The sequence below is a fragment of the Somniosus microcephalus genome, chromosome 17, assembly GCF_052327205.1.
Source record: "Somniosus microcephalus isolate GS21.2 chromosome 17, FLI_Smic_1.0, whole genome shotgun sequence".
NCBI classification, from domain to species: Eukaryota; Metazoa; Chordata; class Chondrichthyes; order Squaliformes; family Somniosidae; genus Somniosus; species Somniosus microcephalus.
In genome coordinates, this window is record NC_141003.1 from 26,670,337 (window position 1) to 26,682,637 (window position 12,301).

General features: G+C 47.6%; 1 protein-coding gene across 2 annotated transcripts in view; it reads left to right on the top strand.

Annotated features, from left to right (window-relative positions):
• Positions 1-1,440: 1,440 nt before the first annotated feature.
• Positions 1,441-12,301, top strand: part of rerg (RAS-like, estrogen-regulated, growth inhibitor) — a 135,617-nt gene continuing 124,756 nt past the window's right edge. The window contains exon 1 of one of the 2 annotated variants that reach the window (XM_086010117.1): positions 1,441-1,517. The gene's annotated coding sequence lies outside the window, so the exon portion shown is untranslated. The other variant, XM_086010118.1, reaches the window with a different exon arrangement.

The following is a 12,301-nucleotide window of genomic DNA, read 5'->3' on the forward strand; positions in this document are numbered from 1 at the left end:
TCTCCTCCGCTTGCACGGGAAGGTGCCAGGCGAAGAGGAAGGGCTGTTTGGGGTGATAGAGGAGTGGACTAGGGTGTCTCGGAGGGAGCGGTCCCTGCGGAATGCTGAAAGGGGAGGGGAGGGGAAGATCAATATCGAGTTCAACAATTTCAGATCATAAGCTCGGCCCCCATTTCATTTTCTCTTGTAATTGTTCCACTCCTTTCCCCCCCCCCTTTCCTTTTGTTTCTCTCTCACACCTGGCAGCTATCTTTTGCCCTGCCAGTACACTTTACACCTAATCCCAGCCTATTACTATCTCGTCTAGCTTCTAATCTCTTTTACTTCTTTTGTTTCTTTTATTCTTTTGTCCGATCGCAGCCCTGCCTCCGATCTAGTTTCTTTTCTTTCCAGTTTTGAAGAAGGGTCCAACCCGAAACGTCAACTCAAATTTCTCTCCACGGATGTTGCCTGACCTGCTGAGTTTTTCCAGCATTTTCTGTTGTTATTTCGGATTTCCAACATCTGCAGTATTTTGCTATCGTCCCAATGTGTATTGCCTTATTCACGTAAACTTGTACATTATGATTAGAATCATCATTAACATTACAGGCATGTGAAATGTTCTCATAGCTCCCACATTTTATTGGTCTCTTCATGTGTTGAAGTATGTTAACCATATGAAATTGAAACAATTGAGAGCACACAGGAGAAGCAGTGCAGCACAGCATGACATAAACATTGTGGTAAACAGTAAAAATCTATTTTTTTTCACCAGAATATTGACAGTCTGCCAGTAGCTCAATCACACCAGAGAAAGTTGGTTGAACAGCTAGCTACAGTATTTAGCAACCAATAGGTTGTAAAGTGATCAGAATTTCAACTGTTTGCAGAACAGTTCAGCCATGTCATCACCCACAATTCTAATTAGAAGGACTTTGGCTTAACTGGTTCAAAACTAGTTCAAATTTACAAGTGGAGATTTTGTTAGACAAAGTTCGAGACTAACTGCAACAGACAATCAACATTTCAGACCAACCAAAGGGCTGATTAATGTGGTAACTAGTTGAGTCAACTAAGATCAGGAGCAAGATGGAAAACAACCAAAAAAAACATGAATAGTACAAACTGATTGCTCCCAAATGGGGGAACAGCTTTATGACAGTATTAGCTTGCTATGGACCAGTATTTTTGATGCAGATTAAAGTCAATTTAATATTGAGAATTGCTAACCTTTAGCGAGGAGGATTTGGTTGCATGTAAAGTGTCAAATATGAATTTACAGCACAGGTTTATTCTGAGCTTTTGAAGCTTATACGCTTGAAAGGGATCAGTGTTTGAAATCCGCCTGCCCCGTGTATGGATCAAAAATGTAATCAATGACAAAAGTGTAATTGTTTCAAGGTATGTTCAAAGTGAATTAAATTGTCCATCTGCCCTATATATAATCAATGTTGTGGTTGGATATGTAAGAATTGTTGTGGATTGCGGGGAGACAGCCCTCTGTGTGAGAATAACTTGTGTATAAACGTCTTACCGTAAGAGCTTTGTAATGGTTTAATTTTCATCATGTTGGGAGATGTGCCTCCGATGCAGACATGTACCGCAGCGAGTGTGGGAATTTATTGTCCTGTTGAGGTTTGTGTTTATAAAGAAATTTCTGCTGCTTTGGGAGGGAGAAGTTGCCTTTTGGCAGGCTTTCGTAACAGTAGATGTTTGGTTACTATTGGCTGTGCTTTTGCATTTGCTCTTGGAATGCACGGCCTGTGAGGGATGGATTACTTACTTGGTCTTCATTTGGGTGAAAGTAAAGGTGAGGTGCATGGGAGGTAAGGGGCATTTGTTTTTGTACGGAGATAAGTTAAAAGAAAATAAATACTGAATAAGACTGAGAGTCAAGGATGGATAGAGAAAGAGTATCAGAACTGGGGGAGGGTGCGGTTGAAAGAAATACAGCATAGCAGAGAATAAGAGGAAGGAGGAATGGACAATGTGAAAATGATTAGGAAAAAAAACAGAGAGCAACATAGAACCAAGGCAACTCTGCCTCTTGGTTCCTAACCCAGTTTAGCTGTTCAATTTCACCAGTACCTCTTAAAGCACTGTTACATTATCAGATCTGACGCCTTTCGTTCATTAAGTACTTTGGTGAATGTTTGTCCTGTGGAGAACAGTAACATTAATTTTATAGCCCTTGTCAGTTCAGAACCACTCTGCATATTGGTAAAGATGTTTTCAGATAAACCACTGGAATTTTAAGAGGTTTTGATGCTCTTCCAAATAAATCATTCCAAACTTTGTGAACAAAAGATAATTTATGAAGTGTAATACTTGGCCAGAGTATAATACATAAAGATTTCAGATTGACCTGTATGACAATTTATGAAGCTGTTTTTAAAAATGATATTTATTGAATCTACTTAATAATTTTAATATGCACATCCCCTTGTGATATTTTTTATAATTGCAATTGTTGCATAGTTACATTGTTATTATATATAACACTGTTTCATTGACAATGTGCAGTACACACGATGCAACGTTATAATAAGTGAGTGGGTCTTGGCTTACGGTTGACACTGGGGACTCACTCAGGATGCTCCTCTGTGCTTGCACACTGATGGATTATGTGAAGTGAGAGCAGAAGGCCAGGAATGGGGTGGAGGGTAAGTTTCAATGGGGTGGGGATAAGTTTCAATGGGGTGAGGGGTAAGTTTCAATGGGGTGGGGGGTAAGTTTCAATGGGGTGGGGGTAAGTTTCAATGGAGTGGGGGTAAGTTTCAATGGGTGGGGGTAAGTTTCAATGGGGTGAGGGGGTAAGTTTCAATGGGGTGGAGGTAAGAGTCAATGGGGTGGGGGGTAAGTTTCAATGGGGTGGGGGTAAGTTTCAGTGGGGTGAGGGGGTAAGTTTCAATGGAGTGGGGGTAAGTTTCAATGGGGTGGGGGGTAAGTTTCAATGGGGTGGGGGTAAGTTTTATTGGGGTGGGGAGTAAGTTTCAAAGAGGTGGTGGGTAAGTTTGAATGGGTGGGAGTAAGTTTCAATGGGGTGAGGGGTAAGTTTAAATGGGGTGGGGGTGCTTTTCAATGGGGTGGGGGTGCTTTTCAATGGGGTGGAGGTATGTTTCAATGGGGTGGGGTGCAAGTTTCAATGGGGTGGGGGTAAGTTTCAATGGAGTGGGGGTAAGTTTCAATGGGGAAAGGAGTAAGTTTCAATGGGGTGTTGTGTAAGCTTCATTGAGGTGGGGGTAAGTTTCATTGGGGTCAGGGTACGTTTCAATTGGGTGGGGTAAGTTTCATTGGGGTGGGGGGTATGTTTCAATGGGGTGGGGGTAAGTTTCAATGGGGTGACGAGTAAATTTCAATGGGCTGGTGTGTAAGCTTCATTGAGGTGGGGGTAAGCTTCACTGGGATCGGGGTAAGTTTTAATGGGGTGGGGAGAAAGTTTCAATGGGGTGGGGGTAAGTTTCAATGGGGTTGGAGTAAGTTTCAATGGGGTGGGGGTAAGTTTCAATGGGGTGAGGGTTAAGTTTCAATGGGGTGGGGAGTGAGTTTCACAGGGATGAGGGGTAAGTTTCAATGGGGTGGGGGTAAGTTTCAATTGGTGGGGGTAACTTTTAATGGGGTGAGGGGTAAGTTTCAGTGGGTGGGGATAGGTTTCAATGGGATGGGGAGTAAGTTTCAATGGGGTGGGGGTAAGTTTCATTGGGGTGGGGGTAAGTTTCAGTGGGGTGGGGAGTAAGTTTCAATAGGGTGGGAGGTAAGTTTAAATGGGGTGAGGGTAAGTTTCAATGGGGTGGGGAGTAAGTTTCAGTGGGGTGGGGGTAAGTTTCAATGGGGTGGGGCTAAGTTTCAATGGGGTGGGGGGTAAGTTTCAATGTGGTGGGGGGTAAGTTTCAGTGGGGTGAGGAGTAACTTTCAATGGGGTGTGGGGTAAGTTTCAATGGGGTGGGGCTAAGTTTCAATGTGGTGGGGGTAAGTTTAAATGGGGTGAGGGGTAAGTTTCAATGGGGTGGGGGTTAAGTTTTAATGGGGTGGTGGTAAGTTTCAATGGGGTCAGGGGGTAAGTTTCAACGGGGTGCGGGGTAAGTTTCAATGGGGTGGGGTAAGTTTCAATGGGGTGAGGAGTAAGTTTCAATGGGGTGGGGCTAAGTTTCAATGGGGTGGGGGTAAGTTATAATGGGGTGGGTGTAAGTTTCATTGGGGTGAGGCTAAGTTTATATGGGGTGGGGGTAAGTTTCATTGGGGTGAGGGGTAAGTTTCAATGAGGTGGGGGGTAAGTTTCAATGGGGTGGGGATTAAGTTTCAATGGTGTGGGGGGAAGTTTCAATGGTGTGGGGGGAAGTTTCAATGGGGTGGTGGGTAAGTTTCAATGGGGTGGGGGTAAGTTTCAATGGAGTTGGGGTAAGTTTCAATGGGGAAAGGAGTAAGTTTCAATGGGGTGGTGTGTAAGCTTCATTGAGGTGGGGGTAAGTTTCACTGGGGTCGGGGTAAGTTTTAATGGGGTGGGGAGTAAGTTTCAATGGGATGGAAGGTATGTTTCAATGGGGTTGGAGTAAGTTTCAATGGGGTGAGGAGTAAGTTTCAATGGGGTGGGGCTAAGTTTCAATGGGGTCAGGGGGTAAGTTTCATTGGGGTGGGGGCAAATTTCAACGGGGTGAGCGGTAAGTTTCAATGGGGTGGGGAGTGAGTTTCACTGGGGTGAGGGGTAAGTTTCAATGGGGTGGGGGTAAGTTTCAATGGGGTGGGGGTAATTTTCTATGGGGTGGGGGCTAAGTTTCAATCGGGTGGGGGTAACCTTCAATGGGGTGAGGGGTAAGTTTCATTGGGGTGGGGATAAGTTTCAATGGGATGGGGAGTAAGTTTCAATGGGGTGGGGGTAAGTTTCAGTGTAGTGGGGGTAAGTTTCATTGGGGTGGGGGTAAGATTCAGTGGGGTGGGGAGTAAGTTTCAATAGGGTGTGGGGTAAGTTTAAATGGGGTGAGCGTATGTTTCAATGGGGTGGGGATTAAGTTTCAGTGGGGTGGGGGTAAGTTTCAATGGGGTGGGGCTAAGTTTCAATGGGGTGGGGGGTAAGTTTCAATGGGGTGGGGGTAAGTTTCAATGGGGTGAGGGTTAAGTTTCAATGGGGTGGGGAGTGAGTTTCACTGGGGTGAGGGGTAAGTTTCAATGGTGTGGGGGGAAGTTTCAATGGTGTGGGGGGAAGTTTCAATGGGGTGGTGGGTAAGTTTCAATGGGGTGGGGGTAAGTTTCAATGGGGTGGGGTAAGTTTCAATGGAGTTGGGGTAAGTTTCAATGGGGAAAGGAGTAAGTTTCAATGGGGTGGTGTGTAAGCTTCATTGAGGTGGGGGTAAGTTTCACTGGGGTCGGGGTAAGTTTTAATGGGGTGGGGAGTAAGTTTCAATGGGATGGAAGGTATGTTTCAATGGGGTTGGAGTAAGTTTCAATGGGGTGAGGAGTAAGTTTCAATGGGGTGGGGGGTATGTTTCAATGGGGTGGGAGTAAGTTTCATTGGGGTGAGAGGGTAAGTTTCAATGGGGTGGGGCTAAGTTTCAATGGGGTCAGGGGGTAAGTTTCATTGGGGTGGGGGCAAGTTTCAACGGGGTGAGCGGTAAGTTTCAATGGGGTGGGGAGTGAGTTTCACTGGGGTGAGGGGTAAGGTTCAATGGGGTGGGGGTAAGTTTCAATGGGGTGGGGTTAATTTTCTATGGGGTGGGGGCTAAGTTTCAATCGGGTGGGGGTAACTTTCAATGGGCTGAGAGGTAAGTTTCAGTGGGGTGGGGATAAGTTTCAATGGGATGGGGAGTAAGTTTCAATGGGGTGGGGGTAAGTTTCAGTGGAGTGGGGGTAAGTTTCATTGGGGTGGGGGTAAGTTTCAGTAGGGTGGGGAGTAAGTTTCAATAGGGTGTGGGGTAAGTTTAAATGGGGTGAGCGTAAGTTTCAATGGGGTGGGGATTAAGTTTCAGTGGGGTGGGGGTAAGTTTCAATGGGGTGGGGCTAAGTTTCAATGGGGTGGGGGGTAAGTTTCAATGGGGTGGGGGTAAGTTTCAATGGGTTGGGGGTAAGTTTCAATGGGGTGAGGGGTAACTTTCAATCTGGTGAGGGGTAAGTTTCAATGGGGTGGGGGTAAGTTTCAATGTGGTGGGGGTAAGTTTAAATGGGGTGAGAAGTAATTTTCAATGGGGTGAGGGGTCTGTTTCAATGGGGTTGGTGTTAAGTTTTAATGAGGTGGGGGTAAGTTTCAATGGGGTGAGGAATAAGTTCATTGGGGTGGGGGTATGTTTCAATGGGGTGGGGAGTAAATTTCCATGGGGTGGGCGTCAGTTTCATTGGGGTGGGGTGTAAGTTTCAATGGAGTGGGGGGTAAGTTTCAATGGGGTGGGGGTAAGTTTCAACGGGGTCAGTAGTAAGTTTCAATGGGGTGGGGGGTAAGTTTAAATGGGGTGGGGTAAGTTTCAATGGGGTGGGGTTAAGTTTCAACGGGGTCCGTAGTAAGTTTCAATGGGGTGAGGGGTAAGTTTCAATGGGGCGGGGTTAAGATTCAATGGGGTGGGGAGTAAGTTTCAATGTGGTGGGGGATAAGTTTCAATGGGATGGGGGTAATTTTCCAGGGAGTCCGGTGGAAAGATTCAATGGTGTGGGGGTAAGTTCCAATGGGGTGGGGGGGTAAGATTCAATGGGGTGGGGATTAAGTTTCAATGTGGTGGGGGATAAGTTTCAATGGGATGGGGGTAATTTTCCAGGGAGTCCGGTGGAAAGATTCAATGGTGTGGGGGTAAGTTCCAATGGGGTGGGGGGGTAAGTTTCAATGGGTTGGGGGGGTAACTTTCAATGGGGTGGGGGGGTAAGATTCAATGGGGTGGGGATTAAGTTTCAATGGTGTGGGGGCAAGTTTCAATGGGGTGGGGGTAAGTTTCAATGTGGTGAGGAGTAGGTTTCAGTGGGGTGGGGGTTAGGTTTCAATGGGGTGGGAGTACGTTTCAATGGGGTGAGGATTAAGTTTCAATGGGGTGGTGGGTAAGTTTCAATGGGGTGGTGGGTAAGTTTCAATGGGGTGGGGGTAAGTTTCAATGGAGTGTGGGTCAGTTTCAGTGGGGTGAGGGGTGAGTTTCAATGGGGTGGGGGTAAGTTTCAATGGGGTGAGGGTCAGTTTCAGTGGGGTGAGGGGTAAGTTTCAATGGGGTGGGGGTAAGTTTCAATGGGGTGAGGGTCAGTTTCAGTGGGGTGAGGAGTAAGTTTCAATGTGGTGGGGGTAAGTTTCAATGGGGTGGGGGTAAGTTTCAATGGGGTGAGGAGTAAGTTTCAATGTGGTGGGGGTAAGTTTCAATGGGGTGAGACGTAAGTTTCAATGGGGGAGGGGTAAGTTTCAATGGGGTGAGGGGTAAGTTTCAATGTGGTGGGGTGTAAGTTTCAATGGGGTGGGGAGTAAGTTTCAATGCGGTGAGGGGTAAGTTTCAATGGGTTGGCGGTAAGTTTCAATGGGGTGAGGGTCAGCTTCAGTGGGGTGAGGAGTAAGTTTCAATGGGGTGGGGGTAAGTTTCAATGGGGTGAGGGGTAAGTTTCAATGGGGTGAGGGGTAAGTTTCAATGGGGTGAGGAGTAAGTTTCAATGGGGTGAGGGGTAAGTTTCAATGGGGTGGGGGTAAGTTTCAATGGGGTGAGGAGTAAGTTTCAATGGGGTGAGGGGTAAGTTTCAATGGGGTGGGGGTAAGTTTCAATGGGGTGAGGGGTAAGTTACAATGGGGTGAGGAGTAAGTTTCAATGGGGTGAGGGGTAAGTTTCAATGGGGTGGGGGTAAGTTTCAATGGGGTGAGGGGTAAGTTTCAATGGGGTGAGGAGTACGTTTCAATGTGGTGGGGGTAAGTTTCAATGGGGTGAGACGTAAGTTTCAATGGGGGAGGGGTAAGTTTAAATGGGGTGAGGGGTAAGTTTCAATGTGGTGGGGAGTAAGTTTCAATGGGGTGGGGAGTAAGTTTCAATGGGGTGGGGAGTAAGTTTCAATCGGGTGGGGGGTAATTTTCAATGGGGTGGGCGTTAAGTTTCAATGGGGTGAGGAGTAAGTTTCAATGTGGTGGGGGTAAGTTTCATTGGGGTGAGGGTAAGTTTCAATGGGGTGGCGGTCAGTTTCAATGGGGTGGTAGTAAGTTTCAGTGGGGTGGGGTTAAATTTCAATGGGGTGGGGGTAAGTTTCAATGGGATGAGTGTCAGTTTCAGTGGGGTGGGGATAAGTTTCAATGGGATGAGGAGTAAGTTTCAATGTGGTGGGGGTATGTTTCAATGGGGTGAGGGGTATGTTTCAATGGGGTGAGGGGTAAGTTTCAATGGGGTGAGGGGTAAGTTTCAATGGGGTGGCGGTACGTTTCAATGGGGTGGGTGTAAGTTTCAGTGGTGTGGGGATAAGCTTCAATGGGGTGGGGATCAGTTTCAATGGGGTGGGGGTAAGTTTCAGTGAGGTGAGGATTAAGTTTCAATGGGGTGGGGATCAGTTTCAATGGGGTGGGGGTAAGCTTCAATGGGGTGGTGGTAAGTTTCAATGGGGTGGGGGTCAGTTTCAATGGGGTGGGGGTTAAGTTTCAATCAGGTGGGGTAAGATTCAATGGGGTGAGGGGTAAGTTTCAATGGGGTGAGGGGCAAGTTTCAATGGGGTGAGGGGCTAAGTTTCAATGAGGTGGAGGTAAGTTTCAATGGGGTGGGGATAAGTTTCAATGGTGTGGGGGTAAGTTCCAATGGGGTGGGGGTAAGTTTCAATGGGATGGGGGGGTAACTTGCAATGGGATGGGGGTAACTTTCAATGGGGTGGGGGTTAAGTTTCAATGAGGTGGGGGTAAGTTTCAATTAGGTGGGGATTAAGTTTCAATGGTGTGGGGGTAAGTTCCAATGGGGTGGGGGTAAGTTTCAATGGGGTGAGGGGTAAGTTTCAATGGGGTGGGGGTACGTTTCAATGTGGTGAGGAGTAAGTTTCAGTGGGGTGGGGGGTAAGTTTCAATGGGGTGGGGGTAAGTTTCAATGGGGTGGGGGTAAATTTCAATAGGGTGAGGGGTAAGTTTCAATGGGGTGGGGGTAAGTTTCATTGTGGAGAGGAGTAAGTTTCAGTGGGGTGGGGGGTAAGTTTCAATGGGGTGGGGGTAAATTTCAATGGGGTGAGGGGTAAGTTTCAATGGGGTGAGTGGCTAAGTTTCAATGTGGTGGGGGTAAGTTTCAATGGCGTGGGGGTAAGTTCCAATGGGGTGGGAGTAAGTTTCAATGGGGTAGGGGTAAGTTTCAATGGGTTGGGGGTGTAACTTTCAATGGGGTGGGGGGGTAACTTTAAATGGGGTGGGGTTAAGTTTCAATGAGGTGGGGGGTAAGTTTCAATGAGGTGGGGATTAAGTTTTAATGGGGTGAGGGGTGAGTTTCAATGGGGTGGGGGTATGTTTCAATGTGGTGAGGAGTAAGTTTCAGTGGGGTGGGGGGTAAGATTCAATGGGGTGGGGTAAGTTTCAGTGGGGTGGGGGTTAAGTTTCAATGGGGTGGGGGTAAGTTTCAATGGGGTGAGGAGTAAGTTACAATGGGGTGGGGGCTAAGTTTCAATGGGGTGGGGGTAAGTTTCAATGGGGTGGGGGGTAATTTTCAATGGGGTGGGGGTAAGTTTCAATGGGGTGGGAGTTAAGTTTCAATGGGGTGAGGAGTAAGTTTCAATGTGGTGGGGGTAAGTTTCATTGGGGTGAGGGTAAGTTTCAATGGGGTGGGGGTAAGTTTAAGTGGGGTTGGGGTAAGTTTCAATGGGGTGGGGGTAAGTTTCAATGGGGTGGGGGGTAAGTTTCAATGTGGTGGGGGTAAGTTTCAATGGGATGAGGTTCAGTTTCAGTGGGGTGGGGATAAGTTTCAATGGGGCGAGGTGTAAGTTTCAATGTGGTGGGGTTATGTTTCAATGGGGTGAGGGGTAAGTTTCAATGGGGTGAGGGGTAAGTTTCAATGGGGTGGCAGTAAGTTTCAATGGGGTGGGGATAAGTTTCACTGGGGTGGGGGTAAGTTTCAATGGGGTGGGGGTAAGTTTCAATGGGGTGGGGGTTAAGTTTCAATGAGGTGGGGTAGTTTCAGTGAGGTGGGGAGTAAGATTCAATGGGATGGGGGTAATTTTCAATGGGGTCAGGCGGTAAGATTCAATGGGGTGAGGAGTAAGTTTCAATGAGGTGGAGGTAAGATTCAATGGGGTGGGGTTAAGTTCCAATGGGGTGGGGTTAAGTTTCAATGGGGTAGGTGTACATTTCAATGGTTTGGGGGGGGTAACTTTCAATGGGGTGGGGGGTAATTTTCAATGGGGTGGGGGTTAAATTTCAATGAGGTGGGGTGTAAGTTTCAATTTGGTGGGGATAAAGTTTCAATGGTTTGGGGGTAAGTTTCAATGGCGTGGGGGTAAGTTTCAATGGGGTGAGGGGTAAGTTTCAATGGGGTGGGGGTACGTTTCAATGTGGTGAGGAGTAGGTTTCAGTGGGGTGGGGGGTAAGTTTCAATGGGGTGGGGGGTAAGTTTCAATGGGGTGGGGGTAAGTTTCAATGGGGTGGGGGTAAGTTTCAATGGGGTGAGGGTCAGTTTCAGTGGGGTGGGGAGTAAGTTTCAATGGGGTGGGGAGTAAGTTTCAATGGGGTGGGGGTAAGTTTCAATGGGGTGGGGGTAAGTTTCAATGGGGTGAGGGTCAGTTTCAGTGGGGTGGGGATAAGTTTCAATGTGGTGGGGGTAGGTTACAATGGGGTGAGGGGTAAGTTTCAATGGGGAGGGGTAAGTTTCAATGGGGTGAGGGGTAAGTTTCAATGGGGTGAGGAGTAAGTTTCAATGGGGTGGGGAGTAAGTTTCAATGGGGTGGGGAGTAAGTTTCAATGGGGTGGGGGTAAGTTTCAATGGGGTGGGGGTAAGTTTCAATTGGGTGAGGATTAAGTTTCAATGGGGTGAGGGTAAGTTTCAATGGGGTGGTGGTAAGTTTCAATGGGTGGGGGTAAGTTTCAGTGGGGTGGGGATAAGATTCAATGGGGTGGGGTTAAGGTTCAATGGGGTGGCGCTAAGTTTCAATGGGGTGGGGGTAAGTTTCAATGGGGTCGGGGTAATTTTCAATGGGGCGGGCTTACGTTTCAACGGGGTCAGTAGTAAGTTTCAATGGGGTGGGGAGTAAGTTTAAATGGGGCGGTGTAAGTTTCAATGAGGTGAGGGGTAAGTTTCAACGGGACGGGGTTAAGATTCAATGGGGTGGGGAGTAAGTTTCAATGGGGTGAGGGGTAAATTTCAATGGGGTGGGGGTAAGTTTCAATGGTGTGGGGGTAAGTTCCAATGGGGTGGGAGTAAGTTTCAATGGGGTAGGGGTAAGTTTCAATGGGTTGGGGGGGTAACTTTCAATGGGGTGGGGGGGTAACTTTCAATGGGGTGGGGGTAAGATTCAATGAGTTGGGGGGTAAGTTTCAATGGGGTGGGGATTATGTTTCAATGGTGTGGGGGCAAGTTTCAATGGGGTGGGTGTAAGTTTCAATGGGGTGAGGGGTAAGTTTCAATGTGGTGAGGAGTAAGTTTCAGTGGGGTGGGGGGTAAGTTTCAATGGGGTGGGAGTAAGTTTCAATGGGGTAAGGAGCAAGTTTCAATGGGGTGGGGGTAAGGTTCAATGGGGTGGTGGTAAGTTACAATGGGTGGGGTTAAGTTTCTGTGGGGTGGGGGTAAGTTTCAGTGGGGTGGGGGTAAGTTTCAGTGGGGTGGGGGTAAGGTTCAATGGGGTGGTGGTAAGTTACAATGGGTGGGGTTAAGTTTCTGTGGGGTGGGGGTAAGTTTCAGTGGGGTGGGGGTAAGTTTCAGTGGGGTGGGGGTAAGGTTCAATGGGGTGGTGGTAAGTTACAATGGGTGGGGTTAAGTTTCTGTGGGGTGGGGATAAGTTTCAATGGGGTGTGGGTAAGGTTCAATGGGTTTGGGGTAAGTTTCAATGGGGTGGGGTTAAGTTTCAATGGGGTGGGGTAATTTTCAATGGGGTGAGGAGTAAGTTTCAACGGGGTGGGGGTAATTTTCAATGGGGTCAGGGGGTAAGTATCAATGGGGTCAGGGGGTAAGTTTCAATGGGTTGGGCGGTAAGTTTCAATGGGGTGGGTGTAAGCTTCATTGAGGTTGGAGTAAGTTTCATTGTGTTCGGCGTAAGTTTCAATGGGGTGGGGGTAAGTTTAAATGCGGTGGGGGGTAAGCTTCATTGAGGTGGGGATAAGTTTCATTGGGGTCGGGGTAAGTTTCAATGGGGTGAGGGGTAAGTTTCAATGGGGTGGGAGTAAGTTTCAACGGGGTGAGGATACGTTTCAATGGGGTGGGCGTCAGTTTCATTG